The sequence below is a fragment of the Notamacropus eugenii genome, chromosome 4 (genome assembly GCF_028372415.1).
Source record: "Notamacropus eugenii isolate mMacEug1 chromosome 4, mMacEug1.pri_v2, whole genome shotgun sequence".
NCBI classification, from domain to species: Eukaryota; Metazoa; Chordata; class Mammalia; order Diprotodontia; family Macropodidae; genus Notamacropus; species Notamacropus eugenii.
The window spans coordinates 438,386,737-438,409,180 of NC_092875.1; the positions used below are offsets into that span (position 1 = coordinate 438,386,737).

At 36.5% G+C, this 22,444-nt stretch overlaps 1 protein-coding gene and 1 pseudogene across 1 annotated transcript in view; both read right to left on the reverse strand.

The window, feature by feature from the left end:
* DCC (DCC netrin 1 receptor) overlaps nt 1-22,444 on the reverse strand; it is a 995,337-nt gene that overhangs the window by 473,802 nt on the left and 499,091 nt on the right. The window lies entirely within an intron of this gene.
* LOC140498634 (ubiquitin-associated domain-containing protein 1 pseudogene) lies at nt 12,568-13,583 on the reverse strand (annotated as a pseudogene).

Sequence of the window (22,444 nt, forward strand, 5' to 3'; positions counted from 1 at the left end):
AACTAGGTAAGAGTATGGACACATGTACAAGTCCTGTTTCAAAGACTAGGCACAGCCTGATGTTTCCTCAGCTGGAAAGTCCCTTCTTTTGGTCCAAGCCAAGAATGGTCTTACCAAAGGAGAGCCTAGAAGTCTCAGAGTGGCCAAGTAAGTAGTAATTTGGGAGACCAGGAGCTAAAGCAAAATCACAGATCTAGAATTAAAAGGGTTCTCAGAGACCATCCAGTGCAATTCACTCATCTTACAAACAAGAGATAAGATGGTGAACTGATTATAAGAGTAAATTATGAGGTGGGATTTGAACACCTCTGATCTGAGAAAAAATGTTCATTCCAAAGTATCACACAAAACTAGTATCAAGGTCAAATTAAGTTAGAAGAATGATAGATAAGAGATATAGTTGAAGAGTCAGATTGGAGTATTTCTCTCAGGGGACTGGAGAAGATTTTACTTTCACAAATGTTGACGTAATTTGTTATAGTAATTTTCATGTAGTTATACTAATTTTATGACGAACCTCATGAGTTCATTTCTGCTTTCCACTTTCCCCAAATTAGATATAGATAGACGGTTCCTGCTTCTGCTTGCTATGTTATTCATCAAACTATGATATTCAGAGTTGTAAAGGGGCTCGAGAGTTTATGTAATCCAAGGTCTTTCCTTAAAAATGAAGAATATGAGGTGGGGCAGAGCCAAGATGGCAGAGTAAAAGCAGGATTTTGCATGAGCTCTCCTCTAAACCCCTGAAAATACATGTAAAAATGACTAAATGAAATCGAAAGCAGCAGAACCCACAAAATGAGAAGAGGAAAAAATGTCCAGCCTAAGACAATCTAGGTTGATAAGAAAGATCATGTCACCTTGGAAAAACTAAAAATTTACAGTTCCCTAGAAATATGTCTGAAGACAATTGCACAAAACCCCTGAAACTTGGGATAGTACATCCTCCATACTGGAACCAGAGTCCTATCTTAACAAAAAGCTAAACATTGAAGTAATTGGCTAGGAAAATGAATAAACAGTGCAGAAAGAAAAAACAACTCAAGTCTATAGAATCTTAATTTGCTGACAGAAAAGATCAAAACATACAACCAGAAAAAGGCAACAAAGTCAAAACTCCTATATCTGAAGCTTCCAAGAAAAATATGAATTGGTGTTGGGCCATGGAGTAGTTCAAAAAAGATTTTGAAAATCAAGTAAGAGAAGCACAGGAAAAATTGGGAAGAGTAATGAGAGTAATGCAAGAAAATCATGGAAAATGAGTCAACAGCTTGCCAAAGAATGCTCCCAAAAATACTGAAGAAAATAACACCTTAAAAATAGACTAACCCAAATGGCCAAAGAAGTCCAAAAAGTGAATGAGAAGACTGCCTTAAAAAGCAGAATTGACCAAATGGAAAAGGAGGTTCAAAAACTCATTGAAGAAAATAAGTCCTTAAGAATTAGAATGAAGTAAATGACTATGAGAAATCAAGAAGTTATAAAAACAAAAATCCAAAAAATTTAAAAATAGAAGACAATAAGAACTATCTCAATGGAAACATAACTGACCTGGAAAATTGATCCAGGAGAGATAATTTAAAAATTATTCATGATCAACAAATATTCATCAGAAAAAGAGCATAAACACTATCTTTCAAGAAATTATCAAAGAAAACTGCCCTGATATTCTAAAACCTGAGGATAAAAGATATTGAAAGAATCCATTGATCACTTCCTGAAAGACATTCCCAAAGGAAAACACCTAGGAATATTGTGGTCAAATTCTGGAGACCCCCAGAACAAGGAAAAAATATTGCAAAGAGTCAGAAAGAAACAATTCAAGTATTATAGAAACACAATCAGTAGAACACAAGATCTAGCATCCTCTACATTAACGGATCAGAGGGCTTGGAATGTGATATTCTGGAAGTCAAGGGAGCTAAGATTAAAAGCAAGAATCACCTACCCAGCAAAACTGAGCATAATCCTTCAGGGAAAAAAAATGGACATTGAATGAAATAGAGGACTTTCAGGCATTCTTGATGAAAACAGCAGAGTTGAATAGAAAATTTGACTTTCAAATACAAGACTCAAGAGAAGCATGAAAAAGTAAACAGGAAAGAGAAAGCATAATGGAATTATTACAGTTAAACTGTCTACATCCCTGAATGGAAAGATGATATTTGTAACTCATGAGACCTTTCTCATTATTAGGGTAGTTGGAGGGAATACACACACACACACACACACACACACACACAAATGTGCTCATGTGTATATACATATATGTGTATGTATATGTATATATGTATATACACACATGTGTATATGTATACACACAAACTTACATACATACATACAAACCTACATAGACAGAGGGCATAGGGTGAGTTGAATATGAAGGGAAGATACCCAAAAATTAAAATTAAATGGTGAGAGAGGAATGTACTGGGAGAAAGTCAGCAGTAGAATGGAGGTAAATCATCTCACATAAAAGAGGCAAGTAAAAAGCTTTTACATTGGAGAGGAAGAGGGGGGTGAGAGGGAATGAGTGAACCTTACTCTCATCGGATTCAACTTAAGGAAGGAATAACATGAACACTAAATTAGGTATGGAAATCTATCTAAAGCTATAGCAAAGTAGAGGGGAAGAGGATAAGTGGTGGTGATAGAAGAGAGGGGAGTTTGGGGGAGGGGGCAATCAGAAGCAAACACTTTTGAGGAAAAATAGGGTCAAAGGAGAGAATAGAATAAATGGGGGGCCAGGATAGGATGGAGGGAAATACAGTTAGTATTTTACAATATGACTTTAATGGAAATGTTTTGTATAACTAAACATGTATAACCTGTATGAAATTGCTTGTCTTCTCAATGAGGGTGGATAGGGAGGAAAGAAGGGAGAGAATTTAGAACTCAAAGTTTTAAAAACAAATGTCAAAAATTATTTGTACATGCAACTGGGAAATAAGATAACAGGCAGTGGGGTATAGAAATTTATCTTGACCTACAGTAAAATAAAAGGGAAGGGGGTAAGAGAAGGGAGGGGGTCATAGAAAGAAGGACAAATAGGGAGAAGAAGTAATCAGTCCTGAGGTGGGGGGGAGAAGAGAGATGGAGAGACAATTTGGAATTCAAAATCCTGTGGAAGTGAATGTTGAAAACTAAAAATAAATTAATTAATAAACAATCACAAATTCCTAAAGAAAAAAATACTTTGATAATTTAAAAATAACTAAAAAGATGAAGCATTTGAGGCCCAGAAGCATTAGGTGCCTTGGCCAAGTTCATATAAATAGAAAGTGATAGAAACCAGCTTTTCTGCTTGTCTTCGGTGAGAGAAAGTATGTCTGTACATAGTATTGCACCAGAATGTAAAGTGAACATCATTTTTTTCTTTTTCTTTTTTTCATATCAAGGCTCACCCATCATTGTAGGGCATTGTTGTGAATTCTGCATTGAAATTATTAAAGATAACCTCTCTTTAGTGGAACAGATGTCCTGTGTTTTGACTGCTGTTTAACCAGCACCATTTTACATGCATCAGATGGGGAGGGGAAAAGGTTATATTTTTTTAAAGTTGTATTTCTCCAGTTGAAATTATTGACACCCTTACAAGATTTAGTAGTTTGCCACAGCAGCAGCCTTATTTCTTATCCTGAATAGTGGGCATATCATTAGTGCCATCTTTGAAAAATGCACTGATGCTGTAGCATAATTGTAAATGTTATTCAGCCTCAAAGGTATAGGGCCACCTGTTATTTGGAAAATCTAAACAACATGTATTTAGGGGATGATAAAATTAAGGAAGCTAATACTGTATGAATAACAGATGCTAATTTCCTGGAATGTGGAATGATATATTGTACAATCCAGTAATTATGTCTGAAATCAGTCTAGAGTAATTCATTAACACCTTTTTTCAGGGAAAAAAGGGAAGCTGACATCTGTAACTAATATTATGATATAGATTATTTTATATTTTTTGATCTCATGAACAGTAGAAAATCATAAAATAATTTTAATAGCTAATTATAAAAACACTCTCCATTTCTTCAGTCACTTCATCTGGGAAGGTTGATTTTGCAAATGATAGGCCTGTAGGTATTGATGAGGAGAAAAAAAGAAAACAGAAATAATTGGGGAAGTGTATTAACTCTTTCTTGAGGCAGCTAGATGACACAATGGATAGAGTGCTGGGCCTAAAATCAGGAAGACATTCTCCTGAGTTCAAATCTGGCCTCAGATACTTACTACATATCTACATGTCTATCTACTGTTATGTCTGTAGCTACATTTTACCAACCAATCTCTGATTTCATTGGTGTAGGGAATCCCTATTGACAAAACTCTCTACCATTATAGATAAACACCAACTCATGTAATGAGAGCTTATGTGACTTGCTCAGTGTCATACTGTCCAGATGTGATAGAGGTAGAAATTTCAACCCAAATCTTTCTATATCTGAGGCTAGTTTTCCATTCACTACTCCACAGAGCCTCTCTTCTACATATATGTATATATATATCCATATTAATTCATTTAGCAAGCTCTATTAAGTACCTGCCAAGTGCCAAATACTTCATACAGAGCTGTGTAATGCATGTATGTAGATGTGTGTACATGCAAAGGTACATTTAACACTGTATCTGTCACTGTATCTGTCACATAGTAAATGATTGATATATATTTTTGGTGATTGACCATACGTTCATATAGCACATATGCACATTAAAATAGACTTACTATTTTAGATATTTTCCATTTCTGGTCAGTTCCTGCTGAACAAATCCCTCTTTATAAGTGGAAGAAAAATCAACTGAAAATACAGTCATAGTGACTGCTTACATTTATTCAGGGAATGGATCTCAGTAACTGACATCATGAACTATAAAATCAATGAGTAAAAACAGTAATGAACAGCCCTCCCATTTAAGAAAAAAAAAGTATTCCTTGTTAAACTCTCAATCTTACAGTCAAGACCATCAGGGCAGCCTGGGCTACATAGCATGGGTGACACCTGCCATAATCAATTAGTCAACAAGAAAAATGATGTAAAAATGGCTTGTAGAGTGAGAGCAGTTCAATCACCCACAAATGTTCCCTTAGGAAATGAATCTTTTTAATCTATTCAGCAATCTTTGATTTGCTGAACAATAGTATTCCCTTCATTCATTTAATTTTTTTTTTTAATGAAAGCATGTGACCAGCAATATTTAGAAGAAAAGATGTACCATTTAAAGATAATGATGCTAAGTGGATAAATGTGATAGCACATTAAAAAGTATGTATGCCTGTCTAAGAGACTGTACCTTACCCAGCTGGGGCAGCTAGGTGGTGCAGGGGATAGAGCACCAGTGCAGGAGTCAGGAGGATCTGAGTTCAAAACTCAGCTCAGACACTTAACACTCACTAGCTGTGTGACCTTGGGCAAGTCACTTTACCCCAATTGCCTCATCCTTGGTCGTCTCCAGTCATTCTGATGGTCACTGGATTCAGATAGCTCTGGAGGAGAAGGGAGGCTGGTGACTTGCACAGTCCTCCCTCTCTCAAAACAAAGTCAAGTGCAAGTCATGTCATTAGTTCTCTCATAGCATAGTCTTCTTCAGCAAAGAAGGATGAACACACACACCTTACCCAACAGGTCATTTAAATAAATTCTAATATGATCCATATTCAAGGACCTACAGAAATCAGTGCCCTGCCTTTTTCTCATTGTATTTTGGATCTACTTATAATATTTCTGTATTCTGTCGTTCAAATCTCAGTTCACTCTCCATCCCGCTTCCAACTCCATCAGGCCTCACAGAAGGAGCCTCAGTGACTTCTAGATCTGTTATTTTAATTATTACCACTCCTAACAGCTCACATTTATATAGTGCATGGATGTTTTGTAAAGCACTTTATTTATATCTTATTTCATTTTGTCTTCACAAATCTCTGCCAATATACCCATTTTATGAATGGGAAAATTGAGATTTTTCTCTGTCAGCAAGAATCGGAAGCAGAACTTACATCCAAGTCTTCTAAACTCCACTTGTAGCTGTCTATTCTCTAAAGCAGTAGTCTCCAGCATGGACCATTGTCTATCCTCAAGGAGTCTATAATCAACCAATCAGGGTGGGAAGATAATCACATCTCACCCTCTTAGAAATAAATCTCATTTTCTACAAAAAAGTTTTTTTTCTGATACTTGTTAATGTTAGTGTCTTGCCTCCATTGAATATGTCCAATTTATCCTTGCTATATCTTGTTTGTACGTAGCTGTTTGCGCAGTTTCTCCTGTTAGAATGAAAGAATAAACTGTCTTTCACTTTTCTTGTATCCTCAGAGCTTAGAACAGTGTCTGTTGTTACATAGTTGTAACTTAATCAATGTTTATTGATGGATTGACTAAAATACCCAATCATGGGACTTATCTCTAATACAAAGGTGACTGTTTTATCCCCCCAAACTGTCTCACTGTTTGGATTCCAACTTTCCCTTTCTGAGCAAGAGTAGCAATGGCAGTTATAAGCTAAACTACCAAATGCCCTCAGCAACTGCACAGATACCATTTTGATTTCCTCCTTCCATGGCACCAGTAAATATTCACATACAATTTATCTAGCCATTGTCACCATATCACCAACTGACTGGGTCAGGTTTTCATCTGAGAATGGGCTCTGCACTCTGGGGCAATGGCCAGTGAGGAAGCCCCATCCCTTTTCATTGTAGATGAAGCAGTGAGTCACACAGATAATCATGCATAGATAGGATATAACCTTCATTGATAATCACATTTCAATCTTTCTAGACAAGCCCATCACTCATCCACATTTCCCTGTCTCAGTGGAGGTCATCACTCTACTTCTAGTCAAAGAGTTTTACATCTATATCATCTTCAGCTCATGTTCCCTCACCCCCACATATCCAATAAGTTTTTCATCCACAGCATCTCTTAATCTCTCCCCTTTTCTCTACTTTCAGAGCTACCACCACAGATGACCCCACTTTAGGTCATTATCACCTCAAAAATTTGCTCAGGCTATTTCCACTACTTTATTTTTTTAATTTCTTTTTTCTTTAATTTCAACCCAATAGTTAACTGTTTCAACTCTACCCTATCTTTTGCTCTTAAATCCTTTGCTCTCTTATCCTATTATGGCTCATCTTTTGCCAAACAACAACCTTGGATTACTTCCACAGTCTGCCTCCTCTAATCATACTCAAGAGCCACTTAACACAACTGAAGGAAATCTCATAACAATGCTGACTGAGAATTTTACAAATTAATGTTATCTAATTCTGAGTGGGCCCTCACTGCTGCAAAGCAGTCCTTTTATTCCTCCCTAACAGATTCCTTATCTCTCTATATACATAATCTATTTAGACTTGCTTTTATCTGCTCAAGTCTCCCATGCTTCCCTTCTTCTCTTGAAGCTGAAGCCCTTGCCTATTACATTACTGAAGAAATTGAGGTCTAGCATTCAATTTGAGCTCCTTCTCCCATCTTTTTCATTTCACAATACATTATCTCCATCTTCATGTCCTTGATACAACTCTTTCAAAATAAATTAATATGTGATTTCAATGTGAAGGAGGGCACAGGATAGGATCACAAAGAATGTGTTGGGAAACAGGGCTTAGTTTTGAAAAATGAAAGGGGTCAAAAAGGGTTTTAAACTACTTAGAAGCCTAAAAGTTGTATATCATGATTCATTTCCTTTAGAAAAGAATTGGAAGGTGCTGGACAAAGCATACACTGAGTCTCACACACACATACACATGCACTCACATAGAAATACGAAGCTATCTATAACTTCACAGAAACAAATTGCTTATTATCTGAGTGAACAAAATCATCATCAAACTGATGACAGAATAAAGATGAAAAGATGACATTATAACTAATTGCAACAGATTCATACTGGCCTATTCAAATGAGTTGAAATGCTCAGAAATCAGAAATGTAAAAAGGCAAAAATAGTGATGTTAATTATCACCATTTTGTATAAAACCTCAACCTACATAAAAGTTGCATCAGCAAGGAATCAAAAAGAGCCCATAAAATATTGATCCTCCTAGACAAGCAGGGAACTATTCTGGCCAAAGATAATCCTGGCATAAAATACAAAAAATATGTTTAATGATGATATAAGATTTTGAGTAATATTAACTCATAAAATGGTCAAAAATAACAAGAATAAAAATAAGTCTATGGGACAAGGGATATGAAAACCAACAGAATTATATTCAGAATCAAAAAAACGTCTAGGACAAAAGGGTGGCAGAAGATTCAATATCACATTCAATGTCCTCCCCCTTTCCTTCATTGTCCTAGATCACCTAGAACCCATCAAGAGTACTTGAATGTTTACATGACTTGTATGAATTGAGAGTCATTAAGTCTATTTCTTCCAAATGAAGACCATACTATCTACCCTACAGACCCATGACACTGTCATCTGATCTATTGGTATAACCTGAGAACTCCTTGAGCTTCTCATCTGAATTTTTGCTGCATTCAGAAGATTCAGAATAGTTAAGTCTGATAAGTTAAACCACTCCACAGCTGAACTTTGCTTTATGTGTTGTGTTCCCTAATTGGAGTATGAGATCCTGGACAACAGTGACTATTTATGCTTCCCCACAGCATTTAGCAAGGTGCTTCACACATAAATACATAATAAATACATTTTTATTAATTTATTCATATCATCTGAAAAGTGTTCATAGATGGAACTTACACAGTTAGGGTACAGAACTCACATAACACTATCTTTTATCTTCAATGTAAAATAAAAACTACCACTTTTGGATCCAAATACCTCAACTGCAAATAAACTATGAGAATTAGAAATATGTCTTACGTGTTTTAAGAAGATGAATTCAGTAGGCATAGCTGGGAAAGATTAAAGTATTCATGCCAACGAGTAATAAGTTGGTCCCCAAATTAAATAGGAGGAAGAAATCAGGGTAAATTGTGTTTGGGAAATTGTGACTGCCTTTAATGATCCCAATATGCTCCCTGGAGTTAAGAGTAGTATTTCTAATGTAAATATTTTCCGTGTGACATTATGTGGTTACAGATACTGAAACACCATAATCTTTGATGAGCCAAAGTTGTAGGTGTTTCAAAGGACAAATAGAATATACATCGTAAGTATAATTACAGTATAGAATATTTCTGATAAAGACAAGCATGTAAAGTGGCATGAGGGGATATCTTTCAGAAAATGTGTCATTTGAAAATGGCACGGTAGGCTTGCTATGTGGCATGAGTGAAGAGGAAGGAAACTGGTGATCCACAAATTCGACTGGTGCCCATGAAATACAAAATAAACTAACTAAAGGATGGTATCTTTGAAGAACATGGACGAGAATTATGCAGGTTGAGAAAGGTTGGATTTGCTGAGTGACTTGCCCCAATGGAGAAAATAGCCACATCAATGAGCAGAGATACCCATTATATTTTTAATGTTTTTACATGTCTAAGTCTTAAAAATTATATTCATATATATGTATATACAAGTATACACACGTGTAAATATATATTTATATGTACATATATACATATATATCCACACACATTTATACATCTCTGTGTGTGTATAACTCTCTCTCTCTCTCTCTCTCTCTATATATATATATATATATACATATATATGTATTTTTATGTATTATTTTTTTAAACCCTCCCTCCTATCTTATATTGGTCCTGTTTCTTTTTCTAAAGTTGCAGTGTTGTATCCATCTTTGTATCCTCTGTACATGGTCACACAGCTTTGAACACAATAGGAGGTTAACATATAAATACATTTTTACATAAATACATACATTGTATATTGATAAAGAAATACACAGTGAACACAGAACTTCAAAGTTCTTGCTGAAATGCTACCTCTTTACTAAGCAACTAAATCATAATTAGGTCATAGAAAACAATAATCAAAATGGAAAAAGGAACCACTAAATGGCTCTAATTATGTCCTGCTTAGAAATGATTACCTGCAAACACTGTACTACACACCTCTGCCTTGTCGACACACACACTTCTATAAACCTCAACACTACAAGTTTGCAACAAGCCATAGCTTTCTTTTCTTTTAACTTACTATTTGGAGACTTCACTGAAACATTGACCTTAGGAAGAAATGTGTACCCTAACTAAACGTTTCCCTAAAGCAGTGCATAGAGCTTTGGGCCTACGGTCAAGAATTTGTTATCCTTAAGTTTTTTTTTTTTCAGTTGTGTCCAACTTTCCTTGACCCCATCTGGGCTTTTCTTGGTAGAAATACTAGCGTTGTTTGCTATTTCCTTCTCCAGCTTATTTTACACATCAAGACATGAGGCGAACTGGGTAAAATGACTTGCTCAGGGTCACACAGCTAGTGTCTGAGGCCAGACTGAACTCATGAAGTTGAGTTTTCCTGACTTCAGGCCCAGCACTCTATCCTTGCACCACTTAGCTGCCAACAGAGCCACAAAACCTGAGTTTAAATCAACTTACGAAATGCCTATTTGCTTCAGTTTCCTCATGTTTTTTTCTTATGTAAAATGGTTCTAAGTATTGTATAAATGTTAGCTATTATTACTGCTATTAGTGAAATCAAGTAGTTTATATAACTTGCATGGGCTATTTTGTTCTTTCGGGGTATTTTACAGTACTGCGAAATGTGTCGGAACTGCTATCACCATTTCACAGAAGACAAAGCGAAACAAAAACCGATGTCCGTCCTGGCAAACCCAGGTCAGGGATGGAACTGGGCTCTGAATGTCTCACAGCTGTTCAATATCTAAGCAGCCTTGAAAGTCAGGGAACCTCTCTCCATTGCTCTTTGACAATCACTGCCTTCTATTTACCAGTGCACTGAGGTGCTCTTATAAATAACTGAAACTAAACTACATCTGACAGCCTAAATGAACAAGGTACATATTGAGATGAAGCATCCTTGACTTTTATGATATTGGTTCAGGAACTATCCAGGGAGACAAAAGCTTGGGGGCAGAGCAGCAGATTGGAAACTAGGGCAAAAATGCAGCATCTCAGCTTTCCCAGAAATCTCACTCTCTTACCTCTGCCAGTTTCTTAACCTTTGACCCTCCCCTCAAAGAAAGTGTGTGCCTGTCAACGTAACCAGCTCATCAGTATCATTCAACAAGGTACAAGAATCCAGCTACTTACGATCACAGTTGTGAGGATGATTGTAGAGGTGACTAAACCAGGACAAGGAATCCAGTATATTCTTAAGAAAATGTCTCCTGGGTAGAGAAGTCTGGTCCATTTTGCTGAGCTAATTAATCTATGTGTTATACAAACATTTTTTTTTTTCTTTCAGGGTAGGGGACCATAGTCTTTAGAGCCCTCACAGCTCACTGTGCAAAGGCAACCTCTTTATTATTTAACTAAATCAAAATTAGTTCATAGAAAACTAATTAAAATGGAGGAAAGTACCACTAAATGACTGTAATTAAGTGTGCGTGCTGCTTTATTAGAAATGAATATCCTTTCTAGAGCTATAAAACTAAGAAAATCAATTTTAGCTTCATGTAAGACCCATCCTTCAAGATCCACTTTAAATCTTGTAACCTACATAACTGACCTGACCATCCCAGCTGGATGTGATTTGTCCTTTGTATGAACTTCCTTAGCAATGATGACTACTTCCAGACATCCTGGGCCCAATCAGGATGAGCACCTGCTGGGTGGGGAGTCAGCATGTTCACCTTTAAGTGTTGAGTCTCCAAGTTACGAAGGCTGAGGGCAGGAGTTCATTGGAAGTCCAAAGAGAATTGTCAATGTAAGAAGCCACAAATCAGAAATCATAAGATATTAGCCATTAAACTTAGGGGAGGGAAAGACACATTTATTTTCATATCTCTTGCATTCAACTCCTTCTCTCCACTCACATGGACCTCATCATTTCTCCAATACACCACTGAAATAATGAAGTTTTTAATCTTTTTTTTTTTTACAGAAAAGGGGAAATATTTATTAAAGAAATTTAACCTATGAATTAATCTACATAAATTAGTATGCCTGATGTTAAGTTTGAATTGAAACATGCTCTCTCAAATAACATCTAGATTTTAAAATCAAACTCTTAAGGGTCAATTCAAATAGCATTTCATTTTAACAATCATAACTCAATATAATTTAGAGATGAGTATATCATTTAATTCCTCGCTGAAGTGTTCAATCACTTTTTGTAAACATTGATCAGATGCTAAAAATGCTGAATTGTGAACTATACTCACAAATTCTTTTTTTAAAGCAATAAGGTATAAAACCAGAGCAGTCATTATTGTCTCAAATACTCCCATGTAAATAGTTTGCATCAGTATTTTTTGAGATACGGATTTTTAAATTCAATCATAACTGATTGCAAACCTTTCTGACACTACCAATAAATCCCTTAAAGCACGTACATTTCCAGCTGGTCATAAGCCACACTCTTTCTTGTTTGAGAAATATAACTAAGAGGACCTCTAGTCAAATACCCAAAGCTAGTTTTCTTCCTCTCCCCCCAAATCCTCAGGCTCCTTCTTTTCTGAGGAACCTGAAGCTTAGAACAGTGGGAGCAGCAGAGTGGAGGGGTGTCTAGTCCCCTAGGTTATGGAAAGATTCTGGAGATCTCTAGCATGACAGATTCTGTTTCAGTGTCATTCATCCACTGTGTGCTATTTAATGGATTTTAAAGCATATCTTCAAACGCTAACAAGGTTTTAGGATAGTTAGTCCTAACTGCACAACTGGGTTGTCAAGAATGCCTTGAAAGAGAGGACTGTCTGGATCAATTCTCTTATCTAAATCTTCTGGTGAAGGTTTTCTGTCTCCCAGCATGCTGCATCTTGCTAGCTCTTTACTTTCAGGGCGTCTCCCTCTTCCTTTTCATCAAATCCCATCTCCATCAGAGCAATGACAGCTCTTGAATATGGCAGAAATTCTCTTTTCCTGCACAGTTTCTTAAAAATTTCTGTTAGCTCATTCTTGACTTCCTTCCCTTCTGTATTAGATCCACCAGAAGCTTCATCTACTCAGGCATCATTCTGATCCTCATCAAACATTACATTTGCCTTTTTTAAATAATTCAACTGCATCTGAGTTCAATGCTAACAATTTCTGTGCCACGTCTGTAAGCGAAACCAAGATCTTCCTAGTTTCTGTCTGGAAGTGTCTCATGCTGTGATGAGTCCTGTCTACACTGTGGGAGGGAATATTTGCTATTGCTTTGAGAATAACATCTTTGTCTGGAGCTTTCTGTTCTTGTATTTTCTTTTCCTCAGCTGAAACGTCAGTCATCTTTGGAGGAGGAGCTTGGTTTTTTGTTTTTTCGCTTGTTTTTTGTTTTAATAGTAAGGCAACTTTATCTTGAATGTTTTCTTCTCAAATAGTTTTGGTGTCTTTCAGGACCCTCTCTGAAGCAGTATGTATTAATTTATGATGTGTTACACTTTTGCAATCTTCTAAGTACCCACATATACAGTATTTGAGGCAGCACTCCTTGAGCTTCTCCACCATGGTATCTTTGGTGACATCCTCCAGTCACTCAGTGCCTTCCATGGTGCAGATGTGAAGACTCAGGATCTTCCTGGGGAAGATCTCCTCCTGCAGGAACATCACTGCCTTCCCTCAGTGTCTGGATGGGCCCAGACCTCACCTGCCTCAGTCTCCCTTGGCCTTAGCCACCTGCCACTGCCACCTCACACTGCCCTCCTCAGCCTCCCCAGGGCAGGGTCCCAGCCCATGAAAGTTCACCATGGGGGAAGAGTGAGAGAAGGAGAGAATTTAGTTCCCAGAGACCCTGGTCCAGCCCTGATTCCAGCTCTGGCCCCATAGGGACATGTCATTTGCCACCCTCAGCCCTGGCTTGCACCACTGCCGTTGCATTGAAAGTGTCTGGGGTTTTTAAGCTTTCTTTGTTTCATGGATCCTTTGACAGCAGTAAAACATCTGGATTTTTCTTAGAATAAGTGTTTTAAATGCATAAAATAATAAGTAGGATTTCAAAGGAAAATAAAAGTTAAAAAGGCTAACAATGGCATCGTCATCATCAACGGCAATACCAATATTTATAAGGCCCTTATGTGAGCCAGGGACATTCAAAGTACTTTAAAATCATTATCTCATTTGATCTTTTCAGTACCTCTGGGAGGCAGGTTACTATTATCCCCATTTTACAGATTAGGAAACTAAAGTAAACAGTTATTAAATATCTTGCCCAGGGTCCTGTCACTATTAAATATCTAAGGCTGGATTTGAACAGAGATTTTCCTAACTACAGGCTCAGTGTTTTATCACCTAGCTTCCATCAAGGGTCATGTACCCCAGGTTGAGAAAGAACCCCAGGTTGAGAAAGAACCCCAGTCTTCACTAATCTTGTTTCCAGTCTTTCACTTTCTCCAATCTATCTTCCTGAAAGATGCCAAAATAATTTTCTTAAATCAGAGATCTGACCATGCCACCCCATTTTCCAACCTCTCTTCTCCCTCCCCCAACACTAATAACAATGTCTTCAGGAATATGATCTGACATCCTCAAATTTCTTTCTTCACTTAGAAACCTAGAGGATGAGAAAAATCAGAACCTGTAAAGGCACCACATTCTACTTTTGGAGAATTACAATTTGCTTCTCATATACTTCCCTTCATTGCTTCTAGAGATATCTTCTGGGACCAAGCAGAAGAAATCAAATCTGCCTTTCAAATTATAATATTTGATGACAGCTACCATGAGTCCTTTTCCCCCCAAGTCTTTCTCTCCAAGATTAAAATTCTTATTTCCATAACTGATTCACTCATGGGATGGGTTCCAATTTCCTTGCTGTTTGGATCACTTTCTTCTAACTGCTCTCTACCTTGTTAATATATTGCCTATAACGAGCATTCAGAAATCAATATAATATTGGTGTTCTGACTAGGAAACTTATTCTAATCCATGTGTCACTCAGTCTGCTGCAGACTTTTGGGTTGCCATCTTGCCTTGTTGAATTATAGTGAACTTGCAGTCCAACAAGACCCAGACCTTTTTAACAGAAAGAAAAATGCATGCCTTGTTCTTCTTGTACAGTACATGTGATGCTTGACTTTTTGAACCCAAGTATAAAGCATAATGTCTGGAGAACTAGAGGAAGGGTCATAGCATATTAGTAAAGACCCTGAGAAAAGAGATAAAAGCGTATAGAGGAGTTGCAATATGTATCATGGGAGGGAGTACTTCTATCAGTGAGATCAAAGATCCATTGAAGAATTAAAATGTAAGACTTTATGATTATCTGGTAAATTTCATTTCATTAAATGCTTCCCAGTCTCTTGTTAGTCAACAGTAACTGTAGCATCCCACTGAGATTTTTAAAAAAAAAAAAGGGTACTGAGTTTAGCAATCCTTAAACCTTAAAGTGCTCTGTTTGAAAAATATTGTAATGTTAATTTAAATGAGGAGATCTTTCCCATTCATTAATAGGCCTATGTGACCCGCCTGGGTCTCATGGAAGCCTAAGTCACATGGAGCCTGGGTTGGAGGAGTTTGCTGAATGGGTGGAACAGGAAGAGGCAGAGCTAGAGCAAAGCTGAGAGGAAATTGGTCAGAGTCTAGTCAGAGCTAGGAAGGATGTAGGCATGTAGGCAGTTGGTTAGACTGAGAGAAAGAACGTGTTTGTGATTTTGTTTAAGGGGGTCTGCTTGTGATTTGTTTAATGGAGCTGGTTTGTGGGAAGCCTAGCAGGGAGAAGACTTGGGGATGGTGTTGTCCTCTGCATTGTTATTATGTATAGATTTTTGTTGCTATAATGGATTTGACTTTCTGGTGTCTGAATATATATTTTGGTTCTGTCGTCCATGTGGAGAGTTGGTGATATTTAATGATTCAGAACTGTGCCAGGATATTCATGGCTACTGTAGACACTTTGAATATCACAGTGATGCTACAAATATACATTAGGTTTTTTCCTTTCCCAATAAGTTTTGCAATTACACAGTTTCAAAAGTCTACTTGAGAGACACACTTTCCTTTGTTGTTTTATTTAAGTAGATAATACAGAAAAATTTTGCTGATAAAGCAGTCCATTTACTTTTTTTTAAAAAAGACTGTATCTGTCGTCTAAGATTCCTTATGACATTTGTATGGAAGATGGGCACCACAGCAATCTTGAGATGCTTTGCTGTCATGGTACCAAAAAGGCAAACAAAAGAGACTGTATTAGTTTTGCTGAAGGTGACACTGAATGAGTTCCACAATGCTTAACTTTAATAACTGCCAAATTCCCTCTTATAAACAGATGTGTTATTCTAACCATCGACCAGTACTGGATCAGAATAATTTTAGATTGTTCTAAGGGGAAATATGATGTGGTAACCAAAAAATCTGATGTAATCTTGAGGAAGAGAGGACGGAGGGCAGTGAAGAAACAGGCATTTATTAAATGCCTATATGTTCTAGGGACTATGCCAATTGCTTTACAAATACCTCATTGGATCCTCACAACAACCCAGTGAGGTAGTGACTATTACTATCCCCATTTTACAAGTGAAGAAACCAAGACAAATACAGGGTAAGTAGCTTACCCAGGGCCATACAGCTAGTGTGTGAGGCAAGATTTGAACTTAGGTCTTCCTAACTCTCTGCCCAGAGCTGTATTGCTATGTCAGTAGAAAGGTCTTAAGGAGACAAAGATGATTTCAAGTTGGCAAGAACATGGATAGTTTTGGGGCATTTAAGCTATTTTAAGGTATAGGTGAATTTTAAAAAGACACAATAGAAAGAAGGAATAGTAGAGGGGTAGGGGATAATGAGATTAAAGTTAAGGAGGTAAAAGGGTGCTGGAGATATAGGGAAACAAGAAGAAGGACAATCTGACTGAAGTGCAGAGTACCCACCACATTATAGGAAGAGATAAGACTCAAAAGGTAAAGTTATACCAGAGTGTGGGTAACCCTAACGTCCAAATAGAGGTGTTTAAAAAAGTATTTATTTCTAAGCTATATTTGTCTCAAGGCAGATTAATTATATTATAAAATAATAATAATAGAACTATAAGGAAATCTATGGATCTCCTAGTCCTTTTATAAGCAGCATGTGATCTGATGGAAAATGTACTTGATTTGGAACCAAAGAACAAGGATTCAACTCCCAACACTGCTTCTTACATCCTTTGTGATCTTGGGCATCCCCAAATATTCTCTTGGGCTCAGCTTCTTCATCTGTAAAAATTAGGGATTGACCAGATAACCTCCAAACATCTTTCTAGCTCTAGGTCTATAATTCTATCTAAATTAGATAGAATTAATTCCATGGATAATTCTGTCTAGATATTCAATATAAATCTGTATATCTGATATAACTTTAATCAAGCTGATTTTTTAAAAAAACAAACATATCGTAACATCTATGTCCAAAAACAGTTTTATCATCTACCGAGTAGGTAAAAGGAATGCCCTAACGTAAAAGGGAAAAAGTAAATGGAACTTGTTATTTCTCATACTTGGGGTACATGCAAAAAGAATATAAAACATGGAAGAAGGGATGATGGATACGCCATTTGATGAAATTCACTTTTATCTCAAACAAACAAAGAAGGTTTGAACTCCCAAACAGAATATGGTGTGGAAATATATTCAATCAGAGACACAAGCAGGGTTGGGGTGTGGTGGTGGGTTAAAAGGGAGAATAATATGGGAAGGAAATAATTCCAAAAACATTCTGAATTATGAAAGGGATGTTAAAGGGGGAGAAGGGTAATAATTTGAGCTGGATGAGAAAAGGTTTCATAGTGTATATACAACTGGTTTTAAGTTCTGTCTTTGAAATCCACTGTCAACATGACATAGAAAAGTCACTTAACCACTCAGTCTTCTGCGCAGTTCTCTAAGTTACACTTGAATAAAAGGAGTCAACCAAAATTGGTCAGTTTCCTGATCTAGTAATTCTGCAATCCAAACCAGAGGTCCAGCCCTGAAATTAATTTTGGGAGTAGGACTCTATCTCACAAGCCTTGTTCATAGGAATAGCTCAATGACTTCTAAATGTTCCACAAATATTGTCTCATTTGATCCTCATAATAACCCTAGGAGGAAGGTACTGTTATTATCTTCATTTTATAGATGAGGAAATTATTACAGTATTGTGCATACTTTGAAGTTATGTTTTTTAAAAGAAAGATCCATGATCCCTTGTACTAAATAAGTGTTCATAAACAAAACAAAACAAAAATCTTGTTTTATTGAGAATAAAAAGACTCTTTGACCTTTTGCATTTGATCTTTCCATCTTTCATTTTCTGTTTATTAACTTTCTGGTAGCAGATGTTAATGTTACTTCAAATTTCATAGCCACTAAAGTTTCTTCTTACTTTCCTTTGACACAGAGTTAAATAAAGCTAATACACACACACACACACACACACATACACAATTGCAAATCAACAACAACCAAAAGAAAAAAACACATCAACAGCACAAGTTTCCAAATGAATAATGAAAAGTTGACATGGGAAAATGTTCTTAAAAAATAGGTGAATAGCATGTGGACAAACAGATGGGCACAAAAGGTCAAAAGAAAAATCAGCGAGCAATACCGACAAAAATATGTCCCGTTCTAAAAGATCTACCTTTTCTTGGCAGGTCCCTTTGCTTTTAAAGCATAAAAAGGTAACGCTAGCTCTTTCTAGCAACAGCTCCTACAATCCCTCAAGTAGTTGTCACAAGGACCACTCCAGCTGCCTTTGATAAAACAGAAGACAAACGCTGTCTCCTAAAGAGCTCAGACTGCCTTACTCTAGTTAAATGAATGCTGGAAAAAAAAAAATGTTAAAAGTGCTACCATGAAAACCTTCAGCAATATGGGATGGGAGGGAGAACAAACACAAGATCCTTTCAAGCAAGAAAAACACAAGTTACATTTAGTGGAGCAAAAATAAAGATGCTGTTTCTTAGATTCCTTTGGGATTAAACAGTAAATGCCAAGTAGAGCCAGTAAGAATGGAAGTTCTTGCAGCAACTTTAATAGGCTAAGACGTGTTTAGTGGAAAGGAAAGGTGATAGTCAACAAGGGAAAAGAAGATTCTGCCCTTCAACTCTTAACCACTCAGAGCATAGAAACGTTTGCTTTAGTAGATTTGATGAAACTTGGGCATTGTAAACACAGTATGAAAAATCTATCAGATAGTTAACATAAGATAACTATTGCAGTGAGCTTTTCTCCTCAGACTGGCACTTGAGAAATGAAGACGCTTGTAATCACCATGTCTTTCCAAATAAAAAATCACAACCATATATACAAGGGCAACTCAAAAAAAATCTACATGCTTCAAGAAAGTTATTTTGGGATTTTGTCTTTGTATTTCCCACAACCCCTTTCACATAGACACAGTTCAATAAATGTTCTCTGAATGAAAGAATGAATGATTGCAGGAATAAAATGGCCTTTCTGTTGGAGATACCCTCATATTTATTGAGTCTGTAGAATTTTAAAAGTGGACACCCCAAGAAGTATTTCCCCACTGTTAATAAGTACTGACTTACATGCATGCTGATAAGCATATTTTGGTATTCTGTGTGACTTTGGGCAAGTACATTAATCTCATAGGATCTCAGTTTCCTCATCTGTATAATAAGAGGGTTGAAGTTAGATGGCCTCTGCAGTCTTGGCTAGTTTTTATCTACGGCCTTATGAAACATATAATTTTAAAATGAGCAAAAGTCAATGTCTATGCAAGAGGAACAATACTGCTGTAAACTGTCAATTCAGTGGGAAAAGACGCTAATCAGTAACACTGATATTTTATATGGACAAATCAGACAAAGGACTCAATTTTTCACTTGACTATAGCCATGATATAAATCTCAAATATATAAATTAAATAACTGCTTTGTTTTCATTGTAGTATATACATATATACATACTTGCACATGCATATATGAATACATGTATAAATATATTAACTATATCTTTAGAACAGTTGAAGACACTGAATACATATACACATACACGTGTATACCCACACACGTATATGCATATGGCAGCTAGGTGATGCAAAGAAGAGAGTGCTGGCCTGGAGTCAGAAAGACCTGAGTTCAAATTTATCTTCAGACACTTACTAACTGTGTGACCTTAAATGAGTGTTTTAATCCTTTTTGTCTCAGTTACATCATCTGTAAAATGAGAGGGAGAAGGAAATGGCAAACCACTCAAGTGTCTTTGTCAAGAAAACTCCAAAAGGGGTGATGAAGAGTCAGACACAATTCAAATAACTGAACAACAACATATATATGCAAACGTACATAATTTTATATGAATACATGCATACAGTGTTCTCCATTAAAGTTTTGCTCTGGTTCTTTAAATATTCACAAACTCTGAGAGTTGAAAGGGATGTCAGAGGTTGTCTACTACCATCCATCCACTCAAAAAAGAATCTCCACTCTGACACATCCAACTTTTATCATAAAACCCTAAAGATTACCAACAAGTGGTCATGGGATTATAGAGTAGGAACTTCCTAAGGCACCTTACTTTTAGATAATTCTACCTGAAGGATATACATCCGCTTTTACCTGTCTGTCCTCAATTCGAAGCTCATACACTGCACAACAAGTCCCCGCCCACCTAGGCAGAGTGGATGTAATAACTAAGTAGTAATTGTTTCTTTTTTATTCATGAAATTTGAGGGTCTTCCCCTCCCAGTTTGATTTTTTTTTTTTTGATTAAAGGGACCATCCCTTGAGTAACTTAAAGTAGTCTATTCATTGAACGAGTGTTTCTCACTCAAAGTGAGAATGTGATAAGACCTTAGCCTGAAAGAATCAGGATACATTGTATCCTGGGTGATCTCCAGTCATCCTGATGAATATCTGGTCACTAGACCCAGATGGCTCAGGAGTAGAAAGTGAGGTCAGTGACCTTGCACAGCCCTCCCTCACTCAAATCAAAGTCAACTGCAAGTCATGTCATCATTTTGATGTCATGGTCCTCTTCGAGAACCAAGGACAAACACAACAACAAGAACAACCCTCACTCCCAGACATCAAGCCTAAATTTGCCTTTTTGTAATACCTATCCCTTGCTACTAGTTCTGCCATCAAGGGCCAAATAGAACAAAAAGAACCCATTTTCCACAACAGCCTTTCAAATAAGTAAAAGACAACTATCACACCACATCTTCCCGCCTGAGTCTTCTACCTTTCAGGACAAACATATTCAGTGTCTTCAACTATTTTTTTTGTGATATTCACTCAAGAACTTTTACTATCCTGTTTACTCTCTTTGGGATACTACCCATCTAAACAATATTGATCTTAAACTACGGTATCCAGAACCGAACACTGAACACAAATCTCCGGAGATGATCTGATCAAGATGAAAATGAAATATCTCCTTCATGGTCTGGAAAACAATGGGACTGGTTCTTAATACAGCCCAAGGTAGCATTAACTTTTTTAACTGTTGCTGACAAATTTTGAGTTTATGAAACCCCAAATCCTTTTTTTTTAACTTTTTTACAATCAACTTTCTAACCATGACATCATATCTTAAGCTTGAAAAGCTGATAAAAGCAAAACCAAAACAAAACAACAAACATATATTTAAATTTATTCTCACTGAAGTACACCTTCTTAGAGTCAGTCTGATATCAAGATATTTTGGAATATTGACTGAGCCATGCACTGTAGTAGCTATATCTCTCAGCATTGTAATATTTGTATATTTGGTAAGTCTGCTGTCCAAGTCACTGATAAAATATTAAGTAGCACAGATTCATATTCTGTCATTCCATCTCACCTGTGCCTGGCAGCTTTGCATCCTCAGTAAATTTGATAAACAAAATAACTATGGAAAGCATGGAAAAGATATGCTTCTAGAACATTAGCCCAACAGCAATTTTTCCTAAGCTATCTTGCTGCTCTCTCTCTTGGTTTGATTGTGGTCATTTGCATGTCAAATGAGTCCAGTGGTTTATCATCTAATTTCATTTTATATTCAGACTATCTTGCAAAGCTACATATAAATATGTTTGTACATATGCATATATAAAGTTATTGTTAAAATTATAAAATATATACCCTGTTTCCTCAAATAAATTCATGACTGTTCATACTAGTATAAATCAACTTATCATAATACTGTGCTAGCTGATTTTGAAGGTCCTGGGGTTTCATTTTTTTTTTTCAGAAGGACATCCTTCCCCTTTGAAGTCTTCATAATGAAGGATACTCAAAAATTTTGCTAAAATAAAAATCAAGAAAAATGCAAAAAATGCTACACTTTCATCTGTATTTAGAGTATAAAGATATTATCTCATTCTTCTCATCTTTTTTGATGGGGTTCAGATAAAAACTACCTAATGAGACAACTTTATTTTGTCATTATTAATTTTTATTTAATATTCTGTGGACTATAGCACAGAGAGATTAAATAACTGTTTTCATAGTTGAATAGAAGTATTTGAGTGAGAGCTCATACTCTGTGGGTTCACTGAAAAGACCTTCA